This window comes from Mus caroli, unplaced genomic scaffold (assembly GCF_978045245.1).
Source record: "Mus caroli unplaced genomic scaffold, Mus_caroli_1 scaffold_15, whole genome shotgun sequence".
In the NCBI taxonomy this organism is placed as follows: domain Eukaryota; kingdom Metazoa; phylum Chordata; class Mammalia; order Rodentia; family Muridae; genus Mus; species Mus caroli.
The window spans coordinates 20,044,224-20,071,918 of NW_028227270.1; the positions used below are offsets into that span (position 1 = coordinate 20,044,224).

Sequence of the window (27,695 nt, forward strand, 5' to 3'; positions counted from 1 at the left end):
AGTGGGAACCTAGGTCCCCCGTGATTGTAGCTCATAGAGTACCAACAACCAACTAAATAAGATCCAAGATGTCTGTACAGTTTTTTTTTTTCTGTAAAAAATTATCACTGGATTCCATAATTCTTAGTGATCTTTGCAATATATAGGCTTTCTTTTAATCTGTCTGACATAGTAGTTCTTTTGTTTTTGTTTTGAGTTCGGACTTCATTTTTTTTCTATCCTTGCTAATTTAAACTTTGTTGGTTTCTTGTTTGTTTGCTTGATTGTTTTTTGTTGTTTTGTTGTTGTTGTTGTTGGTGGTGGTGGTGGTGGTGGTGGTGGTGGTTTGTTTGTTTGGTGATGTAAACCACCATTATCAAGATGTAAAACTCAAAAACGAAATAAAAGGCTATAGTCAGAAAAAAGTCACACCCTCTGTTTCCCTTGGCCTTGGCTCCTGCTGACCTGGGTTGCTAACCAGTTCTACTGGTTTCTGGCTCATGGGTCCTGTGCTTTCTGAAGAATAAAAGAAAACAGGAGCAAGTCCCCTGGCACATTCTTGAATATTAACATTTGTGCCTCTTTCATAATCATTGATTTTGGATTTTTGAAGAACACATGAAAAACCTTACAAGATGAGTGTACTCCCAGAACTGTCTTTCTCATCTCCTACTTGGAGCTAGAAGAATCCTGTCTGTTTCCCTCACACACATGAGAAAAGTGAGCAGTGAGGACAAGGGAGAAGGATGGAGCCCAGGTCCAGCATGTGACATAGTGGGTTACCCAGCATCAAATCCCTCCAAACATGCACTTCCTGTCCTGGTAAATCAACTAAGCAAATTACTTGGCCCGGTTCCGCTCCTCTTGTGAATGTGACCCAATTAACCACCCAGCCATACAGCTTCGAAGGCTCCAGGGAAATCCGATCCTAATCGATCCTGTAGCTTAAGACACTCCCGTGGCTCACTGCCATAAGGATAAAGTCAAAACTCACAGGGCTCAGTAGAGGGCTCTCGGAAGTCCGGCATGCATTCTCACACACATGAGCACACACTTCTGAGTCCCCACTGTCTGATTTTTCTCACAATGTGTGCCATGTGCTTTGTCCGTTACTTACCTGAAGTGCTCTCATCAGCAGGAACTAAGACGTCTGCTGGAGAAGTTATATCTCTATCAAAGTCAAGCAAGTGTGTTGACTGAGCCCTGGACATCGCTCACATGCAGGAAACTTGGTTATTGGGTTGGCAACAGAATATCCTGTGGTTTAGAAAGGCGTAAGGGGAAACTAAAATTGTGAGTTTAATCTCCTTCCCATAGTCAAGTGAAGGAAGGCATATTGATATCACAAAACAGAACTTAGGGCCCAACAGCTCTCAAGCCCCGGCACACAAAGGGCTTCTAGGCCGTCTTGTGGGGGAAGATAAACACCCACCCACTACATTTCTTACCTCAGGCCTGACAAAGTTGCTGACATTTTGAATTTCCAATCAGTCACACAAAAGTCTCCTGAAGGAGGTCTTTGTTTGACTGATCTTCGTGCATCCCTACTTCCTGGCTCCTGTGGCAGAGCCTATATGACTCGATAGCCAGCCCATAAATCCTGGTATTTAATCCCCCATTCCACTTGAACAGAAGCCCAAAGAGTGGTAATTTTCAGACTCTTATCGTAAAGAACAATCACCAGAGGGATTCATGACTCCATGGACTAAGAGTGAAACACTGGAATCTTCATTTCTAGCAGATAATTCAGGGAGTTTCAGGACCACTCTGAGAAACAATAAGCAATCAATCTGAGTGCCTTCCTTGTAACCTGGATCTCTGGGTGCCTCAAATCACCTTCCTCCTAAGAAAAAGACCATTCACCTGGCTCTCCCACACCAACTTCCCGCAGCTGGCCCAGGCAGGAACTGCAACTCTGAGACACTCCCTGCCCTTCACCTTGATTTCATCCCTCCCCTAAAAATATTTAGCTCTGAGTTGTGAGTAATACTATTTAACCTTCCCCACAAATGGTGGCCGTTATCCTGCTGCCTACACAGGCCCTGTTACTCACATCAATGTAATTTTAATTAGAAAAGAATGTTAATGCTTATTGTGCATCTCATTCATAAAACTCTCTAGAATGGTGTGATAATTAAAATTCTCTTTCCATCACCTAAGTTGCAGAGAACAAGTCCACTAACAGCTCACTAATCTCATATGACTTTCCTCAAGACACCATCAAGTCAAATCAAACTGGACATCTACAGAGCTGGTGCAATTTACGAAAATAACTACTACGTGGTAGAGGAGTGGCAAGGAGGAGGGATGGAAATTGTCCTAGCCAGAGAGGAGCCACACAGACCCAGCTCAGGACAGATGGACCAGCTGGCTGTGGAAAACTGTGCCTCTGATCATTGGGACATAGGTAATGTTCACCTTCACTTCAGAGGGTGTCAATAACTACTTTAGCAAAAGAAAAAAATGCACGTTATTCCTTGTAAAGATTGATTTTTAAAGAGTCCTCAAAGAAACCAGGAGAGATTGTAAGAGGAACTAAGGAACCTCAGCCTGGAATGAAAGTTTAGAAAGAGGAAGGATACACGCAGGCCTTGTGCATGCTATCACAGCCTCTAATATATTTCTATCTACCTATGCATCTGCAGGAGGAGTCATTGGCTTTTAAAAATACTTCCACCTCTTCTTCCATATAGGTCCTGAGCTTTAGGGTAGAGATTTGATTTAAAAGCAAACAGACATTCCATTTAGGGCAGACGTGCTAGGAGGAGTGTCTCTGTGTATATCAACCATACTCCAGGGCAGGCCCCATGCTTTGTACTTGGCCAACGTAAAGGATTCCACATTTTTATATATCTCTCTTGTTTTGTTTTGGCATTTTTTGTATTATTTTCTTTTGAATTTGTTTGTTTTGGTTTTATTTGTTGTTGTTGTTGCTGCTTCTGCTGCTGCTGTTTTTATTTTTGTTGGTGTTTTGAGAGAGACAGAGAATATGAAATTGGTTGGTAGGGAGGATCTAGGAGGGTCCGGGCAAATATGACCAAAATATATTGGATGAAAATATTTTTTTAAAGATTTATTTATTTATTTGTTTATTATAAATAAGTACACTGTAGCTGTCCTCAGACGCACCAGAAAAGGGTGTCAGATCTTATTATGGATGGTTGTGAGCCACCATGTGGTTGCTGGGATTTGAACTCAGAACCTTCGGAAGAGTAGTCAGTGTTCTTACCCACTGAGCCATCTCACCAGAAAATATTTTAATAAAAAAAGTAAAAATAAGGAGAGACAGACAGACAGACAGAGAGACAGAGAGACAGAGACAGAGAGAGTGAGAGCGAGCAAGCGAGCGAGCGAGAGAGAGAGAGAGAGAGAGAGAGAGAGAGAGAGAGAGAGAGAGAGAGGAGGTAGAGGGGAGGGAGGGAGGGATAAAAAAGGGAGAGAGGAAAAGAGAGATGGAGGACATGGCAGAAATGACTGGACTATTCATTTCCCTGCCCTACCCTGCCCTGTGCCACTAATGCAGTATCAAGCATGGTGCTGAGTAGCAGTTTCGGGGGCTTTCTGTTGAGCTCACTCCTGCTCCGTTGCTGTGCACTTATGATTTGAGGCAGCTTGGTCTCTGCAAGCCTTTCCCATACACCCAAGGAAAAGCCATTTATATTTATATGAGGCTGATGATGACAGATCGGAATTATCATGCATTGGACAGAAAATAGGCATTCAATAAATATGACTGGACTTCTTATGATGGAAAATATGCATAGCAAAACTGAGTGTTTAGGTCCTTTTAAGGGTATAGTTGCCATAGAATTAAATTTATTCACCTTGTCCATTCATGTCTGCAGCTATTCTCTAGACCTGTCAGCATGGCAAGTGGGAACTGCCCTGATCCAAGTAGCTCACATAGGATACCATCATAAACATCTTCACATGGGTCTACCATGTGGCAGGTCTAATGCTAGAGAGTATAGGATGGCATCAGAGCTTTTGAACTTCATTTTTCTTCATTTGAATTTGTTTTAATGATCCTACTCTTTATTAGAAGTCCACAAAATAACAGGAAAACATTAAACTCTCTAGAAAAATACAATTTATTCTAGCTTGTAATTTTTAAAAACATAAGATGCATATGGGGGTCTTAGTGACTTTATTTTTCCTTTGCCATGAAATATTTGCTAGGTGTCATCCCCCTAAGCATAATTTGATCATTATCTATCAGTTATTAGCCAACTATGATTAAGAATACTAAAAAATGTGAAAAATATGAAATTCGCTAAGAAATTGACACAATAGTGAAATAAAAGATCAATACTGAATCACTCTCAGTTTTTCTATCATCTTACCCCCAAATTATAGCATTCAAGGAGAGACATACCATCTCTGTGGGGGTTTCCCAATCTTTTCATGCACTCACGAATGAATCATGTTTATTTTATACATATAAGGCAAATAATAATTATGTAGAATGATATGTTCACAACTATTAGACAAATCACACTAATATAAAGAAAGGTCTTATAAGCAAGATCTCAGACTGCATTTTCTGATGATGATATCCTAGATGGATTTCCTAAAAGTCTAGGCTTAATTAGATGGCACTAAGGACAAAAGAATAAAGTGTTGTAAGCAAGTGAGCCACTCATCAAGAAGAATGTCTCTATGAATGGCTGTGATCCAATCACAAACCCAAGAGGGCCTGATTTGCTGAAAATGCCTAGGACAACATTCTTCTCTCTCCTCCAATGACCATAAAACAAAATTCCTTTGACATTGGTCATAAGTGGATGAGGTAGATCTGCCCAGAAAGGTGAATGCAGTAAAAATACAAATGAGTTAATAACGCTAATGATGTTTATAAGCCTAGATATGAAAGTGCCTTGCAATTATGAAGCAAAGAAGTCATGTGCTCTCTCCTAAATGAACTATGAGCCACCCATGTTTCCAAAATCATTATATTTTGATGATGTAATTGCAAGGATCTGGAATCCTTATTCACAAGCTGGATATGTGTGTATGTATCTGCCAATGATAGTTAATGGCCTTCAGAGAAAGGGACCCATTTTGCTAGAAATGCCCACTGAGCTAGAAAAATATGCAATAGGATATTGCATATTGGAATTTGTTCCTTATAATTGTAGTGGGTGACTATTATCCCAACACTTGGAAAACAACTAAGGTAGAAAGATGCAGATTTTTTTATTTATTTAAAATAAAATAAGGGATGTAGGTACAGGCCTGACACCCTGAATTCATCCCTGAAACCTCCACAACAGAAGATGAGAACTGACTCCCAAACGTTGTCCTCTGACCTCCACATATGCACTGTGGTCCATACCCCCTCACCTCTCAGCATCAACACATACAATTTTTAAAATAAATCAATATAAAATTGTTGCTTTATTAACTTTTTATTAGAGTTTCTAATAGTTATTTTTAACACTATCTCTGACTTTATTCTGAAGTTATTTATAAAATGAGTCAAAAATATAAAAATACAAATGATTCACTGCCCATAAATGATAGAACTATTAAAGATATCCCAAGGATTAAAACTTAATTAAATTTTGTTATTATCATGGTGACCATCACTGGAGTCCATGGCCTTCAGATTTTGTTCTGAGAAAGAGACCACATCCTGTTCATGGACTCCTAGGCACCAGCAAATTTGAGCTGCCCTGTTGTCACCCTAGAAAAAAATGTGGGGGTACCAGTGCACCTGCCTGATACCATGCAAGATACAAAAGACAGATATGTAGCTTTATGTGGCCAGGTACGGACCTGCATCCTGAATTGTGAGGGGGGACACGATGCAGAGCCAGCTACAAGTCACCCCTGACCACCCTCACTGTCACCTACTTCTGCTGCTTCATACAAGAGTGACAGTCATTGAAAGCCTTGGCACCACCTCCCATACTTTTTAGCCCAACTTAAAAACAAAAAGGAATCGGGCAGTGGTGGTACCCGCCTTTAACCCCAGCACTCGGGAGGCAGAGGCAAGCAGATTTCTGAGTGCTAGGCCAGCCGGGTCTACAGAGTGAGTTCCAGGACAGCCAGGGCTACACAGAGAAACCCTGTCTTGAAAAGAACAAAAACCAAAAATCAAAAAACAGAAAGAAAAGGCTATAGCCCAAGGTATTGCCTCTGTGCCTCTGTGCCTTCTGCTTAAAGGTTGTGAGTTTGAAAGACGAAAGAGACTATGAAAAGTGACCATCAAACTGAAGTAGGATATCAAAATACAAAACTGTAAAGGGGGTGTGGAGAAGAATAGACACTTATTTTCGCAGGAAACTGGAAAGGGGACAAAATATGGTCTCCATGAGTCTTTTATGAATTGCTACGTCCTTTGCTACTGCTTTGAAGGTTGGTCTGCCTGTATCATTCTTTTATTCTGGATTCTGGAAACTCTTCCCTTCCCTAAACTCTTCAGGCCTAGAGGTGTCAATGGTTTCTTTGCTCGTAGCCTATGAAGTATGTTATAGCTGGTCACCACTGCTCTCTCTTTGCACGCAGTCCATTGTATTATTCTCTTCCAATGATTTCACTTTTAGCTCATGCCTGTGCTCTGCTGGGACCCTAACGCTACCCTGGAGTTGTAGAGGAACTGTATAGTATGTTTAGCAATCTAAACATGATTTCCTTTACACTCTTCTCTTCTTCCTTTGCTCTTCTTTACTACTCATGGTTAATCTTCCTAGTAAGATCTTTATCTGGTTCTTCAACACAATGATCAGCGAGCTGTATCAGCAAAGAATCAGACGGTAAATAGCTGGGCTATTGTGGGCTACACAGTCTACAGCAGTACAGCAGTTGTTCAACTCGGCCCTTGTATAACAAAAGCAGCTATGGCAGTAACCCATAAATGAAGTGTGGCTGTGCTCCGGTAATATTTTATTTATGAACACTGAAATTTGAATTTCATATACCATTCATAGGTGATGAAATATAATTCTTCTTTTGATTATTTTCAGCCATTTGAAAATATAAAATGCATTCTTAGTTACAAGTTGTACAAAAATGGGTGGTTGGCAGGCTTGGGCCTTTAGGTCAGAAACTACCAGGCTTTGTTTTAAAACTTAGCATCAGAGAGTTTTTATACCCAATTATTCTATTTTTTTTTTACCATTTCCCTCCTTTTAAAGACTCTACTAATTCATTCTTTGAAACGAAAGCTTGCTTACTTTTCCCCAGAATCTTTGCCAACTGGCATTGAGTAGCATATTCAAACCACTCCTCACCAAAGCGTCTTCCAGGGCCAATATCCTGGAAGCTGTTCCCACACTAAAGCCATTTCATCCAATATCCTGTCAGGGAGAAGGCATATCCAAGAATACCCTATATTATTCACTGCCTGAAAATAACAAAAGTCTTAGCACATCTAGACAAACCCTGCCCTCAGCAAGTTTGGAAGAAGATGGGGTTCGCTTTCACAGCGTCCCACCTCATCGTGATCATGTGGTCTTGTACACATCCAAAACATTCCCAGTTTTCTTCTTCCCTCTTTTTCCCTCCTCCTCCTTGGGACGATAGTGCATCCTCAGGACTATAGTGAATCTTGGGACCATAGTGCATCCTCAGGATCTGATTGCATCTTCAGGACCATAGTGCATCCCTCAGGACCTTAGTGCATCTCAGGACCATAGTACATCCTCAGGACCTTAGTGCATCTCAGGACCATAGTGCATCCCTCAGGACCATAGTGCATCCTCAGGACCATAGTGCATCCTCAGGACCTTAGTGCATCTCAGGACCTTAGTGCATCTTCAGGACCATAGTGCATCCTCAGGACCATAGTGCATTCTCAGGACCATAGTGCATCCTCAGGACCTTAGTGCATCCTCAGGACCATAGTGCATCCTCAGGACCTCAGTGCATCTCAGGACCATAGTACATCCTCAGGACCTTAGTGCATCTCAGGACCATAGTGCATCCCTCAGGACCATAGTGCATCCTCAGGACCATAGTGCATTCTCAGGACCATAGTGCATCCTCAGGACCTTAGTGCATCTTCAGGACCATAGTGCATCCTCAGGACCTTAGTGCATCTCAGGACCATAGTGCATCCCTCGGGACCTTAGTGCATCTTCAGGACCATAGTACATCCTCAGGACCATAGTGCATCCCTCGGGACCTTAGTGCATCCTCATGACTATAGTGAATCTCAGGAAATTGTGCATTCTCAGGACCATAGTGCATCCCTCGGGACCTTAGTGCATCTTCAGGACTATAGTGAATCTCAGGAAATTGTGCATACTCAGGACCATAGTGCATCTAAGGACCATAGTGCATCCTCTGGACCTTAGCGCATCTCAGGACCATAGTACATCCTTAGGACCTTAGTGCATCTTCAGGACTATAGTGCATCCTCAGGACCATAGTGCATCCTTAGGACCATAGTACATCCTAAAGACCATAGTCAATGCAGAAGCTAAATGCTAAGCTGTTTTACCTACTCCAATTGATACATAACTTTCACAAAGAACATTGTACAGTCAAAAAAAGTTTTTTCAAAATAAATCCTTGCCTAGAGTAGTGGTTATCAACCCTGGTTACATTTTTTAAAAATCACCCAGAAAACATTAAAAAGGCTGATGAAAGGAACCCAGGATATCTTAAGTTGCTATCTTCACTTTTCCAAATCTTCCACAGGGTTCTGTTGCAGCAGAAGAGCTGAGAACTATGGGATTCAAAGGAAGAGCCAAGGGAGAAATGTTCAGACGGTCATAGGAGGTTAGGGTACATTCATTTAGGTCCTTGTCTGTTTCCATTATTCTTACTTTCCCACCCAAAGCTTTAAAGATAAAAAACAGTTGTGAAGAATGGGATGGAAGTGAACACAACTTCATGTGACATTCTGAAAGGAGTGAGTTAGTGACACAATTATTAGCCTTGACAACAATTATGAAGAGTCTTATGATGCTCAGGGTGCACTTCACAAGGCTTCCCACTTAGCTGGAGATAGGGAAGGCTTCTTTGAGACAGTGACACTCTGGCTGAGTTCTGAAGCATCAGGAAGAATGAACTAGTAGAAGAATGGAATAGAGAGAAGTGTGCAGATCCCCAGGCACACTTAGTCTTAGAGCCCAGAGCAGTGGTTCTCAACTTTCATAATTCTGTGACCCTTTAAAAGTTCCTCATGTTGTCATGACCCCTGACTATAACGTTATTTTCATAGCTATAATTTTGGAACGGATATGAACTGTAATGCAAATGTAATCTGATAGGATGGATATCTGCTATGTGACTCCTATGAAGAGATAGTTAACATCCCTACCCAAGGGGTCACCAACCCACAAGTTGAGAACCACTGTTTTAGATAACCCATGAAAAAGCATTATTGGTGGAATTTAGAGAAGGGAAGAATGGTGGGGCCAGTGAGGACTAGGCTAGCCAGGACCCTGGAGACCTTTCTGTATCGTGGAATGTTCTCTTCTGCTCTTCAATAGCAGCCTCATCTAACAGATGCAGTGCTGGCCACAAAGCTTCCGCACCAGGAAGAGGCAATGCAGCTCACACTCACTTCTGCCCAACTCCAAAGTTCATGACCTTTTCACAGTTCTTTATCCTTCTGTATTTTCTCTGCTTTTTGGGGTGGGACACTGCCCTGGAAACAGAACAAATAAATCACACTTGGGCTTTTATAGAGAATCTCTCTATTTAAAAAAAAAAAAGAAAGAAAGAAAGAAAAAAAGAAAAGAAAAGAAATAGCTGTGTTTATATATAAATGGGACAAACAAAAATCATTCCATAGAAAAGATTAAAGAATACTAACCTTTTAAAAACACAACCTTATTTTATAAAGGAAAATACTTCCTGAAACTTCCTACTCCGTTCGAATTCCAAAGACTTCCTACTTCTGGTACTCAGCATCGGTCCACCAGGCAGGCAGTCACACTTATGCATCTGGTATTTACTGAGCACTCAGATGGCACTTGCTAGAGATATAAAGGAAAAAGCACAAGACCTCCACACTCTTAGGGGTTACTATCTTTACTATAAGAGTATCTGTCCCCAACCAGTGGGTCATAACCCTTTGGGGAAGGGTTGCATATCAGATATTTATATTCTGATTCATAACAGTAACAAAATTACAGTTATATAACAGCAACAAAAAATAATGTATGGCCAGAGGGTAACCACTACATGAGGAACTGCATTATAGGGTCCCAGTATTAGGAAGGTTGAAAGGCTGGATATTTGATACATGACTCCTGTAAAAAGGTAGTTAACACCCTCCCAAAAGGATCACGCCCCACAGGTTGAGATCCACTGGCTTAGAGAACCAAGGCCTGACACTATTACTGATGTTATGGTATGCTTACAGACTAGCATGGCTGTCCTAGAGACCCAATATGCAGCTGACTGAGACAGACACAGGTACTTACACCTAACCATTGGCTTGAAGTCGGGGACCCCTGTGGTTGAATTAGGGGAAGGTTGGAAGAAGCTGAGAAGGAAGGTCACTCCATAAGAAGACCAGCAGTCTCAACTGACTCGGACCCTAAGATCTCTCAGACACTAAGCCACCAACCAGGCAGCATACATGAGCTGTTCCAAGACCCCCCCGACACATATACAGCAAAGGACTGCCTGGTCTGGCATCAGTGGGAGATGTACCTAACCCTCCAGAGACTTGAGGCCCCAGAGAGTGGGGAGGCCTGGCAGGGATGTGGGGGAACATCCCCTTGGAGACAGGGATAGGGGAGGGGGTGGAGGAGGAATGGGATGAGGAACTGTGGGAGGGAGGACCAGGAGGGGAATAATGACTGGACTGTAGAAAAATAAAAGTAAAAATAAATTTTTTTTAAAGAGCCCATGCAAAATCTGTAAAAGAGAGAAAGGAAGCAATGTGCTCAGCCAAATTCAAAGTCACAAATTGTTAAAGACTGAGTGAGAGGAGACTAGAAAGCTCTGGGGGCTTAGCTTTGATATTGATACCTAGCAGATAATATCCTTCTGTCCTGCTCTGCCATCATAACAGTTTTAAAGATAACCAAACCAAGATCAATAAAAAAAATTGCTATATATAATATTTTTGCAGCTAGGGAATACCATATTGTGAATAAAATTTAAGCGGTGGGCTAGAATGTTCTGGACCATGATCAATGAGTAAAACCTGTATAAATCTTCAAAAAAAAGTTATGAGTCAGTTCCAAAATCAATAATATATGTGAGATTGATCCAATCTTCTTCCAGATGGCCAAGGAAATCTGAACTGAGTCCTTAATGGAATAGCTAGTATACGGGATGTAAAATGAACAAATTTTAAAAAGCTTCATTAAAATCTTAAAATAAGACAGAAAAATCTGCAGCAGATGGTATGGATAATAGACAGTTAAATGTCTGGCGATGGGAGTGATGATGTTTTCTCACCAGCAATGGAGACTGGGAGAGAAGCAAGGGGGTGAATTATAGGAAATATGGTATTGGGTTTTGCAAATGAAAAAAAAGAAGATTTATTTCAACAGTACCACGGGTAAACCTGGATCCTTATTGAAGCATTCAGCAGGATGCTAAAATTAAGATGGAATCTCAGCAGACTTTCCTGAGACCAAGGAGATGTAGAAGGGAAAGGCACATCTAAAGTCTCAATCTCCTCCAGGAATCCCGAAAGGCAGTCCATAGAATGATCCCTACCTATGCCCCTGAAGGTCCAATACAATTGCCCATCAAAGTGAGACTCCTAACTGATTCCCACACAGGGCTAGGGGAGGTGGCTGATTGGGGAGCCCTTGCTAACTTCTAACGTGAGTATATTGCTTACGGGAGTATATTGCTAACTTCTAACATGAGTATATTGCTCATCAAAAACACTTAGTTGTTCACGCATGTTTGACGAATGGGCACGTCTCATCCCCTAGCCTCCTCAGTGAGGAATGATTTCCTTGCCCTTATGGCCATACCACTTGCTGGAACTTGACAAAAGAGGACAAGAAATTGAAGCCATCACAATTAAAGGCATCTTCCCAATACCTCCACCAAGCTAACATCCAAAATACCTAGATGTGCAGTGAGTTGAGCACTAAACCTTTCCTCAAAAACCAAAAAAGCCAAGATAAAAGACACCACGCAAACTTAATTATGATGGAAAACATATCCATCTGCACAACACCTAGTGTGAGCTACACATATCTTACCACTGTTAATAAAATAAAAATCCTTCCTCATTTCTGGTCTTCCAATTTCAGGACCCTTGATTTGATCTGTCAGTTGTTTTAATCTTAAAATGGCTGAGTGAGGCAAAAAGGGATTAATTCTGATAGAAATAAATATTAAGGATAGAATTTTACTACCCTCTGAATTTGTTCCTCATGTCCACTGGTAAAACACTTTGCCAATCCATAAAACACTTATTCTCTAAGCATTAGTAAAGCCAAGAGGAAATATGGTGTTGCAGTAACAAAGTTGGTGTTACGTGGCCCTGGCTCTAATTCCAACCACACTGTGTCACCTTAAAACAGATGCTCTTCCCAGCTGAGCATGTTGACAGACACTACACAACGTTCCCAGATTAGTGTCTGTAGCGTACTATGTGGACATCCCATATCAATCTACCTTGCTTCATTTCTTTCTTCTAACACAGTGGTTCTCAAGAGTGACAACCTCTTTGGGGATTGAATGATCCTTTTACAGCAACCACATATCAGATATCCAGCATATCAGATAGTTATATTATGGTTCATAACAATAGCAAAATTACACTTATAGCATAGCAACAAGATAATTTTATGGTTTGGGGTCACCACAACATGAGGAACTGGATTAGGGGCTCACAGCATTAGGAAGGATGAGAACCACTGCTCTAAAGTTGTGCCAACTGGAGAGTTGGTTCAAGAGTTAAAAGCACTAGCTGTTCTTCCAGAGGCCTGGAGTTCAATTCCAGGTAAGCACAGCAGCTTTCAACTGTCCATAACTTTAGTTATGGGATACTCAACACCCTCTTTGGCCTTAGAAGGCACCAGGCAAGTATGCGGTACATACACACATGCATACACACACACACACACACACACACACACACACACACCAAACACACATAAAAATTTTAAAAAATAAATATTCAAGAAAAAAGAGCATCAATTTTTTTAAAGAGGTATGCTAGTAAATGAATCTGAGCTGTCAAGGAAATGCGAATGAGGAAAATCCTAGAGAGTCAGACCTAGTTGGTAAGAATTATTAGGGGTCATTATGAGGAAGAGAAGACAGAAGACCATCCTGTCAGTTCTGTTCAGAATGGACCATTGAGGTAGACAATGACCTACGGTGAATTGGCAAGATTACAGAGAAAGGGCTTGTGTGACGTGACTGGCCTGGGCTGGGTAGAGCTGACCTAGGTACTTTTCTCAGTAGTGCTGACCACATTGTGCACCATCGATCTCTTAGCTCTCAGTCCTACTCTCTACACTCCCTCTGTCCACTCTGTGTATTGGGGGACTGGATCTCTTGCACACAAGTAACTCCATGTATAATTAGGCTATGGGAAGCTAGAAAGCTTGATGGAGGTGGAATGAAGGGAGCAGCTAAGTTGTCCATCCTTTCTCTCTTTGCCTCAGTGGCATCCTGTAGGACTATTTCTGCAGATCCCCAATCTCAAAAACAACCAGCTCCTCTGAGCTCTCCCAGCCCTGCTCTCCCTGGTGCCCTAGCTGTAGCACCATCATCACAATCTCCACGTGTGGTATGCCTGTCCCAAGACTGAAGGAACTGTCAGCCATTGCTAAACTCTGAGACGCTTCTCACCCCCTCTTCAGTGTCTCAATTATAACTCTAAAGGCACAACCAGTTCTCTGGAACAGGACATCTGTTGTAAGACTGAACTGTTTTATGTTTCCTCACTAACCGCTAGCTGACACAACATCTAATCAAAGCATATCCATGATCATTTGTATAATCATGTATGATTCCATACTTTAGAAAACATATAAACTCAAGCTACATCATGATTAATCTCCCGGTAAAGAGAAGGAAAAAAAAATTCAGTGCAGAGTTCTCCAGCAAAATATATCATAGATCTGCTAATACAGGGCAATTACTCATTTGTGACTATAGCATGCATTTAATTCAGCATTTGCAAGGATGATGTAGAAAGGCAAATGAAAAAATGCAGAAAGTAATTCCCCAGGTATAATTTGAAATGTATTCCACAAATATCCAAAAGAATGAGGGAATAAAAATCTGGCAATTACAGAATAGGGATAGGAAATGATGTTGAAAATCATAATTGTACACAGCTAGCTCAAAGCAGAAAGTCCAGACAGTGCCCAGGAAGCACAGAGTTGGAGAGGTAAGAGGAACTCATCGGAACCACAGATAATCCTGGGGTGGGAAAGGGAATAATAGATGAAAAAAAGTGAAGGAGACCCAGGACTGACTGGTGCAGAACTGAGTGCAACTTGAGTACCAGCTTGGATGTAGCCCTGAAGGGTGAAGGAAGAAACCATCTGATTGCTATGAGCATTAAGTGTCCTTCCTCTGCAGTGCTGCTATTTGAGATGAGGTTCTCTCTCTTTCTCTCTCTCTCTCTCTCTCTCTCTCTCTCTCTCTCTCTCTCTCTCTCTCTCTCTCTCTCTCTCTCTCTCTCTCTCTCTCTCCTTTCTCTCCTCCCCCACCTCCAATCACTCCTGCCAATGTTTACAGTATTGATTGTTCCAAGATCAACAATGCTTTACCACTTTTGCATGCCTAGATAAGAAAACTATTAAAAACTGTAAGAACTCGAGGAAAGCAAATCAGAGGGATAATGAGCTGGAGGCTGTGATGGACAGAGGAAATGAGAGCCAGATTGGCTTAAGCAATCACATTTCCAGCACAGACCCAAAGAAAATCAGGCATATTGTGTGGGACAAACAAATTCCAATTAGAGAATAGATTCCAGCATTGACCTAATTATCTAGTGTCCAGTTCTCGTTTTTGTGGGATGAATCCAGGCGAGTAAAATAAATTCTTGGAGCCAAAGCCACCCCTTCTAATAATGAAAGTTGCTTCCTTTTTTTCTTCCTGAAGTCCCAGATGGTTAAAAAAATAAAATAAAAATCCCAGAATGTTATTTTTTGTGCAGTTTGGGCCTTAAATATAACATCTAACTGGATACTATGACTTCCGTGGGTTTATGTAGGTAATTTCTATGCCGTCAAGGGAGGTTCGAGGAATGAGTTCAAAGGAAGGGCAAGAAGCCTCAACTTTGAAAGGATAAAGCACCGGTAAAATCGATTGCTCCTAAGTAAATTATTTGTTGATCGAAGAGGAAGGATTAAAGCTGAATACTGGGAGGGCCTCGGTAAGCTGTGTGCTTGTGATCCAAGTGTTCCCGAGAAACCGTCTCTAAGCTAAAAGGGGGTAGGAGAAAAGCAACTGTAGTCAACTGTAATATAGCAAGTATCTGTCACGTGATTTAATTACAGAAATGAAAGCAACCCAGGAATTATGTGGTCTATTCAAGCCTGCAAGGAGCATGAACAAAGAATATAATTATACATCAAGCCTGTTGATTAAACAATTACTATTTAAAGCAGATATAGATTTAAAATTAATTTGCTTCTGCATTCTAAGGATTTGGGGACCAAGATAAACAGTGTTTGAAGTTTAATTATCTGTGTGTGTGTAAGATGAAGGGGCTCATTTCAATTTGGTTAGTGCTGCGGAGCATTTTGGATGGTATAAAGGGACACATCCAACACCGTGGCAAGTCTCTGCAGCAACGAAACGTGTGATTAAACCTAGCAAGAAGCCCTGCTCAACCTAATCCCCAGAGAATGGGGACATAGTGCAAGAGACATTGTACAATTGCACATTAATATTCAAATGAGCATTAGTATGAAGTTTACCTAGAGGGTGAATACACTATCTCCAAGAGAATAGACAAAGGCCAAGCACACAGCCCTAGCTCCACCACAGAGACAGCTGGGGGGGGTGGATACCTTTACAGGGGACCAGACATATAGGACACCTATCTGCCAGCTACTTTAATTAGGGTGACTCCTATCAGTGGCCACGAGCACAGTGTCCCAGAGCAGAACTGCAGAGTTGAGAGGTGGGCACGATGCAAGGATGAGTTGGATTTGGCATGAGAGACAATAAACAGAACAGACAATTCTGAAGTTAAGGAATGACTGTTGTTGTTGCGAGGCATGGAGTCGTCTCTGTGTCTGCACACGCAGTACAAACCACAATAGATGAGAGTTCCTGTCCTCAAGCCAAACTCACCAGATGTCATGAAGGGAACATGTGCTTAGTGACCTGGTTGTATTTGAAACCTCCAACCCCACCACCTTTGTCTCAGGATGGCATGGCTGCTACCCATCTTCTTTTGTACCCTCCATCCAAACACTACCTCCAGCCGTGGCGACTTTCCAGCAGAACTTTTTTGCTCCAAGTTTATCCATTTGCTTCTTCCCACTGTCTTGGAACAAAATTTCACTCCTCTGCTTCAACCAGTTGGAATCTCCTCATCCTTCAGATTTCTCTTCGTCTCACCTTAGGTAGTAACTAAAAACTTGGGTTTGGATGACAACCATCTAGGTTCAAAATCCAGACTCTACCACTTATCATTCACATCACTTTTGTCTGTTGAGATTCCTTTTCTATGAAGCAGCTGTGACTAATATTACCTATATCATGGGGTTCTTACACTAGTCCATGAGTGAATGCATGAGATGCTCTCAAAACAGAGCCCATATTGTGGGAAAACCTTGGGAAATTGCTCTCCAAGCATAGGTCCTAAAGGTCTCTTGCAGTAAAGTATTTGGGATCTAGAACACTTGGTCCCCAGCTCAGTGCCATTAGAAGGTGCTACATCTTTAATGTCTATGGCCTAATAGGAGGATGTCTTAGATTGCTGGGGGTGTGTTTTCAGAACACACAGTAGAATTCCAACTCCTTGTGATCTTTCTTTTTGTTCCCTGGCATAAAGTGAATGACTTGGTTCCATTGCATGCCCTCCTGGGCATGCCCAGTACAGGCGCAAAGGCAAAGGAGCAAAATGACCTTGACTAAAATACACACCTTGGGAGCCAAAATAGACCCTTGTCCATCTGTTTACTGCCTCACCTTTTTCACAGAAACATAACTAACACACCTCCATTTACCTCTCTTGCAATTTTAGGTTTGTATAATTCTTCTTAGCACATTTGTCTTTCCACTAGAACAAAAGCCCCATGGGGCAGAAATTTGCCTGTGTGTGAATCCATACCCCAGACTTTGTCCGTAATAGGACAGACAAACACTTCTGAGCAATAGTTGAGTGAAAATGTTAGTTCCTGGTATGCAACACAGCCTCAGTAAATACTATCTTTCAAACAACAACCCATTAATAATGCCAACTGATAAGCCAAAGGCAAATGTTTATTCTCATTTACTTTGCCCAGTGGCTCTCAAGTAAGGGTGATTTCTGTCTCCTAATCTACATATAGGGGTACCACAGTGCTACTGGCATCTCCTGGGGGCTGGCTAGGGAGGCTACTAAGTATATAGTGAACATTAAAGCAACTCCACCACAGGGATTGATTACTTAGCACAAACACCAATGGTCCCTAGGCTGAAAGAACCTGAATTCTGCATTTGTCATTTTTCTCTAAATGTTTAATTCAGCAGTTGGAGTTAGGGATAGCAAGCAAATCTAGTCTGCCAGGGACAATTATCCTCATCCCTGGCCTGACTTACTTTTTAGGTTACAAGGCTATTCTTGCCCTTCCCTATCACCCTCAAGCCCTACAGGCCTATCTGGGCACCCTCTCCCCTCAGCATTCCTGTGCCAGTCATGAGATGAAACATGAGAATATGAGCCCTTTCCTTTGGGTCAGTCATCTCCATCAAACCTAGTCACAGCAAACCTCAACAGATGGAACTTGTGAACACAGCTACTTGGTTTTCTGAGCAGAATGGATTTGAATAAAGACCATGAAGTCAGAGGCAGGGTGTAGATCAGTGCTGACATGCACAAGTTGCCATGCATAAAACAGAGTCAAGACAAAGAGGACTCACGCCGACAGTAAGTGCTGTGCTCAAAATCTATCAAGACATAGTCACAGGGATGAATTACAGGATCGGAGGGAAAGTGGAATAAATTATTCTGAATTGGAGCTCAGATAATATCAGATGCTCCATAGCACCCAATTGTTAGATACTGATAAAAATTAATGTCTAATATTTCATTGAGTAAAAAAACTGGCATGAACATAATGGTTTCAAAGTACGTTAAACAGAAGTGACAATTATTGTCTATCGTCGACAATGTGCAAAAGCTAGGCGCTGAAGCAGAATAAAGCCACAGTGTTCGGCTGTAAGGCTCAAGAACATCATTCTGACTTGCAGACTCTCAGCTCTGGGATTTCAATATCCGCTCCTTACCTCATGCTCTCATGGCCTCTTCCTCAAGCTAGGTTTGTCACCATACTCCATTGTTGAAGAACAAAATCATCCAGTCACTATAGAACACATTCTGGGTTAAACATAGAACCACACACCCCCCACAATTAGGCTCCTGGTTATATAGCTGAACAACATGAAAACAGATACTCAAACCAGACTTATTCAGAGTGACACTATTCACAATAGCCAAAGTACGAAAAATCACTGATGACAATCAACAGATAAATGGTTAAGCAAAAAGTAGCACATCCACATAAGAGACTACTATTCAATCATGAAAAGAAATGAGATGCTGATACAAGTTACAGGTTTGATGAACAACCAAAACTAGTATGCTAAAGTGACAAAATATTCCATATTATGTCATCCCATATATAAATGGGATGACATAATATGAGTCAATCCAGTAAATGAGTCAATCTGAGTAAATCGATCCACAAAGATAGAATCTGGATTGAATTCCCAGGTTCTGAAGAAAAGGGAATATTCAGAAAAATGCACAGCAAGAATGAAAAGGTTGAGAGGTTCTACTCATTAAACAGTACAGAGTGAAGGAGATGTTTGAACTAGATGAATAGTGTGATGTTTTGTATATGTTCAGCCCAGAGAGTGGCACTATTAGAAAGTGTGGTCCTTTTGGAATAGGTGTGGCCTTGTTGGAGTTGGTGTGTCACTGTGGGTGTGGGCTTTAAGACCCTCATCCTAGCTACCTGGAAGTCAGTATTCTGCTAGCAGCCTTCAGATGAAGATGGAGAACTCTCAGCTCCTCCTGCACCATGCCTGCCTAGATGCTGCCATGTTCCTACCCTGATGATAATGGACTGAACCTCTTAACCTAAAAGCCAGCCCCAATTAAATGTTGTCCATATAAGAGTTGTCTTGGTCATGGTATCTGTCCATAGCTGCAAAACCCTAAGACAGATGGTAATTGTAAACATATCAAGGTAATCATAAATGTATCAAAACCTCTTACATACCTCTGTAACATCTTGCTATACCTGGCAAGAGTTGCCATCAATTATAAAACTATTAAGTTCTGAAAATAGGAAGATGATTCTTTGAAAAAGACCATTCTTTCTAGATCAGTAGATAATTGAGATTCACTTCCCATTCTTCTTTTCCAGCATGGACAGTGATAAAAATGATAAGGATAAATTAGCAAGAGGAGCAGAAATTTGGGCCATGACTCAGTATAAAATAGACAAGTTACCAGTGGATCCACAGCGACATATCAGGGACCTTTTCTGTGACCAGTACAGATAAAATTCATAGGTTAAAGCCCAATTCTGAATATGACAGTTTTTATAGGTGTGGACTTTAGTAGATTAAATCATAAACAGGATAGGTGGCTGTGATGGTTTATATAATCTTGGGCCAGAGAGTGGCACCATTTGGAAGTGTGGCCTTGTTGGAATAGGTGTGACCTGGTTGGAGTAGGTGTGTCACTGTGGGTGTGGGCTTAAGATCCTCACCCTAGTTGCCTGGAAGTCAGTCTTTCACTAGCAGCCTTTGGATGAAGACATAGAACTCTCAGCTCTGCCTGCACCATGCCTGCTTGGATGCTGCTATGCTCCCACCTTAATGATAATGGACTGAACCTCTGAACCTGTAAGCCAGCCCCAAGTAAATGTTGTTTTTTATAAGACTTGCCTTGGTCATGGTGTCTGTTCACAGCAGTAAAACCCTAACTAAGACAGTGGCCTTATTAAGGAGAGCCCAGAGAGGTCACTCCACTTCTACTAGGAGAGAACAGAGTGAGAAGATGGCCATCCACTTATCAGGAAATGTTTCCTTGTCAAGCCCACAGCTTCCTTGACTTGGACTAGCCAGCATTCAGAAATGTAAGAAGCAAAGTTTTGTTGTTCATAAGCTACCCAGTCTTTAGTACTTTGTTATAGTAACAGAAACATACTTAGATACTAGCACGAGGATTGTAGCATCTCTAAGACTCAAAAGCACCATTGTAATTCACAAATTTAGAACGTTGGTTCTTGAATATTCATTCTCTTTAGTATTCATGTTCTTTTTACCAACCCAAGTTTTATCACCTAAACTTTACTTCCAATATCCACCATTTCTTTTTAAGTGAAATATTTTTAATTGAAATAGAATTACATCATGTCTCCCTCCCTTTCTTCCCTCAAGACCCTCCCAGTTACCCTCCCTTGAACCCTTTCCACATCTCTCTACTCTCAAGTTGATAACCTCTTTTTCTATTATATTTGTACACCCATCTATGTATGTATATATATATATATATATATATATATATATATATATATATATATATACACACACACACACACACACAAATGTATGTAAATACATTTGTGTATATATGGTTTCAAGGCTGGCAACTCTACAATGGACAAATGATAAGGGGGTTCATCCCAGGAAAGGCTAACTCCTCTCCCATCAGTCAATAGTTGCCACAGTTCTTTGTCTAGGGGTGGATTCCCATGAAAATTTCCCTCTTCCATATTAACACATCCATTGTTATTGCTATTATTCCAGACTAGCTTGTGTGTCTATTGCTGTGACAGACTGTCTCACAGCAGACTTCCTAGGATTCTGGCTCTTGCAATCTTCCCAAAGCCTCTTCTGAAATGTTCCTGAGCTGCAGATGCAGGAGCTGAGATGTAGATGTATCCATTGGGGCTGGTTCCCTATGATCCTTTGATCTCTGCATTGTCTCCAGTTGCAGTATTATGTGATCATTTCCATTAGCCATAAAGAGAAAGGTCTTTGATGAAAGGTGTTAGCTGTACTTAACTGTGGGTGTAGGGATAAAATTTAGACTGCAGTGAGGAGTTATGCTGTCTAGTAAAGTGACAGTAATAGTTTTTCTCTAAAGTCCGAGGCCTCACTAACTCTGAGATGCTGGCGAGGTTTCCAGTACCAGGCACGATTTCTGTCCTTTTGAGTGGGCCTGTAATCCAATTAGACAGCTCTTGGTTGCCACCAACATGGGAGATCCATGTCTTGCACCTTTATTCATATCTTGTCATGCTGGTAATTGTCATGGTTCATAGGGGTTACAGCTGGGTAGGATTTTTTAATTACTTCCCTCCCTTGTCAGCTTGCATAGTATTTTCTGGAACCATGAAATCTAGACCACAATAAAGAGGCTTTCAGGTCAAATCCAGCTAAAACCATCCTATTAATGTGTTCTAAGGGTGTGGTGTCATCAACAATACAGGACCACCATTAACACCTAAGAGGCAATCAATGACTACATCAATAATCTATATTATTTTGGGAGCCACCTTCAGCTATCCTGACCAACCCTTCAAAAGAAGGTTTCTTGTGTTTGATAGTGGATTTTTCTCTTAGGCTACAGCTCTTGTGGGGAGCATTGTCAGACCAAGCATCTTAGCTTCCATAGTGTGTACTATAATATATACATATATTAAGGTAATATAGATAAAAGACACAATACAGTTACATCTATTATGTATAAGTCTACATAAATATAAAACAATATGATTTCTTGATACTTCATCAAACAAACTTGATATTATTTGTTCCCCTTTCTCCTTCAATATCAACCTCCCTTCCTCCACCCCATTGGAGCCTCTCCCAGTTATTCCATTTTTCACTTCACCGTTTCCCCTTCTATTCTTATGACTACCAAAGTTAGTCACCTCTTTCTAATTACAAAGACGACCGGAAGATGTAAGACCCCAAAGAATCTTTCTGAAAAGAAACTGGTAGGATAAAAAAGGAACACCCACCTCAAAAGGTAAAGAAGAAAAAGTCAGTTCATGTCAATAGAATCAATTCCAGAAAAAAGTCTGGTAGGTTTTCCAAATATGAATCTCCTGTGCCACATCTTCATAGCATGGCTGGGCAATCCTCACTGATAAGATTATCCGTCCCTCTCTACATGCCCAGTGAACTTATAGTAATGTTCTCCTCAAATACTTTCCATAAAGAAACCTAATGTCATAGTTAATAATGATTGTCAACTTGACAGAATCTAGAATCATCTAGGAAACAAACCTCTCGGCATGTCTTTGGAGTAGTTTGAAAACTGGGTTAATCAAAATGGATGTAACCACACCGACAGGTTACAAGGTGGCCCCATTCTGTAGGTTAGGATCCAAGACTGAGTAAAAAGGAAAAGGCAGTTCAAGCACTAGTACTGAATTCTCTCTCTTTTCTGACTGTAGATGCAATGAGAGCACTTGTTCCTACTGCCATGCCTTCCTACCCATGATAGATTGTGTGGTGGTGTGAAAGAAAATGACCTTCATGGGCACACATAGTTGAATGTCTGGTCTACAGTTGGTGGAACTATTTAGTAGGGATTGGGAAGTGGGATCTTGGAGGAGGGGTGTCACTGGAGACAGTCTTTGGGGCTTCAAAAGCCCATTATATGCTCTCCCCATTAGTTCACCACTTCCTACTTGCAGATCAAAATGTAGACTCTGAGCTATACCAGCACCATGCTGGCCTGCCTGCTGCCATGTCCTCCACCATGGTAGTCCTGGACTCACCTTCTGAAAATGTAAGCCCAGTAAACTCTTCTATAAGTTGTTTTGGTCACAGTGTCTTATCACAACAGCAGAAAAGTAACTAAGACAGGGTATCCTCAAATTGTGAGCCACAAGAAAACTTGCCTCCCATAAGCTGCTTTGGTCAAGTGTTTTGTCAGTGACTGCTGTACATGAGTCAGACAACCATGTAGAACATTCCTGGCCAACTGGCCTTACCTCTACTTCTTGGAGAATACATGTAGGTTCATAAAACAGCCATAGAAGGTCACACCACAGAAACACAAGCAAGTTGCCTTGGAAGACAAAGAAGAACAGAGATTTAGTCAAATATTCAACGTTCTTTTGTTCTATTTTGCCCTGAGTGTACAACATGAACTATAAATTAAATAAATAAATAAATAAATAAATAAATAAATAAATAAATAAATAAATAGAAATTAAAAATAAGTGACTGCCACTCATCTTGTTAATGACCTTAGGCAAAGCACTTCGGGTCCTGTCTTATTCTTTAGATTTTAGAATTTCTGTCTCAACTCTAAACTTTGGTCAAGTCTTGGGAGCCCAGTCACCTAATGTGGAACAGACTTTACCCTGGGGTGTTCAGATCTAGCTATGAGGTCCAATCGATACCCCTTTTCACACATGGCTCTTCAAAAACATACCCTTCTGTATAGACCAGAGCAAGTGACTGTTGAATGTGATGAACTCAGAGCCTAAGCTCTGAGGAAACAGGAAATTACAAATGCCTTCATGAGAAATTTGGTGTCATTGAACCAGTACACTGTGTTCTGCCTTTCGGTATTATTAAATCTAATTCTGGGTGGCTTCTGGAACAAGGCAAGTAGACAGGATTTCTTTGGGCTAACATCTGGAAGCATGCAAGTCCCACACAGTTTAGTCTATGGAAATGGGATTCAAATGCTGGGACTGTCCTGTTCCAACCTAAAGACCATCACAGCACAATGTGCCTCAAAGACTCCTTAAGACAGCATCACAAACTTGGACAATGGTTGGCAGCAGTCAGCTTCCAGATTTGCCAGGCTGAGGTTTTTTTAAGGGCAGAAAGCATTTAATGGCTATGAATACTTCATTTAGCTTTTTTTTTCTAATGCATTATAAGAAGTTCTCTTTTCAGCACTTGACTCTGCCAAATATCCAATCTCAACATCCCATCCAACTAACAGGGGAAATTTCATCCAAATCTTTTATTAAGCCTTTCTCGGGCACTCAGTGCTTGCAGAAGACTTTGAAATAATTTAGTAGCCAAAACTTGTATACTGAATCAGGTCACCACATACAGAAAGGAAATTGCCCTCTTACTGTTTAACACTGACTTTGCAGAGAAAGACCCTCGAGGCTCTAGGGAGTTTTATAGGTACTTGCCAAGATCTTATTGGAGTGAAAATGAAGTACAAGTCTAGACTCTCAAACCTCCCAGGGCTTGTCTTATACAGACACAGAGGGGCAGCTGACTCCTGGGTCGAGGTGAACAGTGACTGAGATGCCTTCCACGTGGTCTGTGACAGTTCTGGAGTTTTCCACTAGGCCTATGCCTCAAGAACTCTTCTTGATACAAACAAAGCCTGTATTGAGCAGTTGAAGGTGTTGCTTAACAGGATTGATACATTAGTTAGCTAACATATTAATTAGTTTTCCTTTATCTGCATGACCCGGTATTGCCAACAAAGAGAAGGAGGCCTGAAACAAGGAAGCTTGAAACAGGCAATTTAGGGTAAGTAGGTTCTGAGGGATGAAGAGAACAATTCAAAGCATCAACATGTCTGGAGCAAAAGAGGTGAGCTAATTAAGATGTAGTGATGGGCAGAAGAAAAGAATAAGGGTACCAGACATCAGCTTCCATTGAAACCGAGCAAGAAGAACAGAGGAAATAAAAACCAGATTTGGCATGGTTGACAAGCCTGCCCCAGGATAGCACTGCTTGCCAAGAAAGGAGAAGCCAGTGTTAAGAAAATGTGAGTTTTTAAAACCTCAGGAAATGACTTACAGGGAAACAACAAACTGTCAAAGACCTGAGACTAAGAGTGCCTTACAGAACAGGACCAGGACAAAGGTGTATGTAAGAGTTTCTCTGATTGGGGGAAGGGAGGGGAGAGCCTGGCACTTCCATGGGACACCCATACTCACCCGCATCCTAGGGAGGCAAATGGCCCTGACACAGTCCACAGTCCATGCTGTGGTTAAACCTCTGTGTACACCTCTCCAAATCTGCCTAAATTTCCTGATCTAAAAATGGAAACCTGCTGACGCAGATGCCCCTGACTTACCTCTGGCATCAGAAAAATGTCCATGGACTTTACCACACCCACACTGGTTACCCCCCTCTCTCCCAGCATCTGCTTTTTGTTCCATCTAGGAGGACTGCCAGGACAAAATTGTTAAAAAGAAATATGGTCTCTTCCGTTAAATATATCTAATGGTAAGTTGATAAAGTTTACCTAAAATTTTTATTACATATTTAATACTGGAAACAGGGTCTTTCCTACATCCAAAGGCCTCGGCTTCTTAACCTTCATGGACTTCTCCTCAGCTCTCTGATGTCCCTGTCTACGTGCTGTGCCGACTTCTCTCTGTGCTTCGGGTTGTGCTACATTCTGAAAGACCATGGTGGAGAGATGTTGTCACCCTTCTCTGACGACCCCTGCTTGCTTATCTGTCTAATCCCTAAGGTTTTTACTCAGTGTGTTGTCTCCCTCCCCTAACTGTGTGAGTGCATTTGTGTGTGTATGCTAGTGTTTATGTGTGAGCCATAACATAATAGTTCATATATGGAGGATAGTTCTATCTGTGTGTGTGTGTGTGCTTATACTTATGTGCAAACACATGCATGACATAGTATGCATATAGAGGTCAGAGGACAGCTTGTAGGGGTTGGTTTTCTCCTTCAAAAATCTGGGTCCCAGAGACAGAACTCAAGTCTTCAGGCTTGAAGACTTATGATTTCCTTCCCTGCGTCATCTCAGTGGCCCAGAGTTCTCTATTCTTATAAATTAACCCAAAGAGAACCATTGATTAAAGCTTAAGAAAATCTAATGAGAGAAATTGCTGATAATAGATATGTTCGCATTTTTTTTTTACTATCCCAGTCTTCACAGGTAACAAACTGAAATTTTAGTAGAGACATTAAATAGAGATAGTAGAGCATCAGTCTAAATGAATGGCTCCTTTCTAGGGACTTCAGGTGTCAGAGTGGGTTGACATGGAAGAGGAGAGAAGAAGAGTGAGCTTGCAGTTTGGACCCTGTTCTACCCATGTTCATAAGCTGACTCCTCAAGTAACTGCCATGCACGCTGTGGGCAAACCATACTTTTTTTTCATTCACTTGAGTCTGTTAAACCCTGGATTGAGCTTGGGTTACTAAAATGAACTGAAAGATCCAAAGGCAGCAATCAACAGTAAGCTCGCAGTTATGGAAAGTAGCATCCCTTAGGGCCAAATATAAAAATCTTGTATGGTTGACAAAGAGCCTACTGAGTGACTCACCTATGTAGAAAGGGACAAAATTGTCCCATACAAGAAAGTGAATTCTTGTCAGGCAGTGGTGGCGCATGTCTTTAATCCCAGCACTTGGGAGGCAGAGGCAGGTGGATTTCTGAGTTCAAGGCCAGCCTGGTCTACAGAGTGAGTTCCAGGACAGCCAGGGCTACACAGAGAAACCTTGTCTTAAAAACAAACAAACAAAAAAAAAAACAAAAAGAAAGAAAGAAAGAAAGGAAGAAAGAAAGAAAGAAGGGAGGGAGGGAGGGAGGGAGGGAGGGAGGGAGGGAGGGAAGGGAGAGAGAGAGAGAGAGAGAGAGAGAGAGAGAGAGAGAGAGAGAGAGAGAGAGAGAGAGAGAGAGAGAGAGAGAGGGAATTCTTTCCCTTTCCAGTTAAAATGTGGGACAAGTTGTTTAGACTCTTAGATACCTTATCTACAAAATGGCATAAATATATTCATGTCAGCAGGTTGTAAGAATTCAGCTGAAGGTTTATGGAATATGTATAGGCCAAGTCTGCCCTAAGATTTGCTATACCACTATAAGCAAGTGAAAATACCAGCAATTCAAGGGTGGAAATCTTTGGCCTCCAAATGCACTCCGAGATAACTGTGGTATACATACTGTTAACAAGCGTGGGAAATCATTCACATCTGAGATTTTTGCATTGCCCTTTGGACAGCTGACCAAACCCTGAACTATCTGCCCCAACGATACATCTTACCTGTTTCTGGCAGCCTCCGTGGCCAAGAGACCCTGACTATCTCTGAGAGACTTCTTCTTCCCACTAGGCAGAAGGCACCCACCCATGTCCTTTGTCTCACCTCCCATTCCCCCCTTACTCCCTCCCTTCTCCCCTACCGGCTGAGAACCTGCAAGAGCTTGCCTAGCCTGAACTCTGGGTTGTTCTTTTGCCTTTAAAATGCCTGCCCAGATTAATCAGTAAACAGCAGCCCTTGGCTGCCACTGGGTCTCTTGCCCTGACATGAGTCCCTTCTCCTGCCAACCAGAAGATGTGACGTTTTAGGGAAGATTCAGTTCTTAGCCTTTACCCTCCCTGCCTGTGTCAGCCTCCTTTGAAGGTTACCTGTCTTTGCTGGCAATCTTGCACATGAACGTAAAGTTAAGTGGGTGCTTGACCTGACCTTGGCGATGCACACCAGTCTATATATGAGTTCTAAAAAGGACCACTTGACATTTGCTGTCTTATTTGTGTCTAGACGGAGAAAAAGAAGCCTCATGTGGAGAGATTCTCTCTTAGGTCTGGGGATGTGGCTTGTGAATGGCACTTGTCAACTAAACCTTGCAGTGATATTCAGCAGACGCAGACCGGAGGAAATGTTAATGAAATCCTGCCTAG

General features: G+C 41.6%; 1 long non-coding RNA gene across 1 annotated transcript; it reads right to left on the reverse strand.

Annotated features, from left to right (window-relative positions):
• Window positions 1–5,491: 5,491 nt before the first annotated feature.
• Window positions 5,492–27,186, reverse strand: LOC115032934 (uncharacterized). Its single transcript, XR_003838577.2, has 4 exons — window positions 27,060–27,186; window positions 23,058–23,134; window positions 18,322–18,398; window positions 5,492–9,580 (listed from the first exon to the last, which is right to left on the reverse strand). It is a non-coding gene; the product is annotated as an uncharacterized LOC115032934 (long non-coding RNA).
• Between the last annotated feature and the right edge of the window lie 509 nt (window positions 27,187–27,695).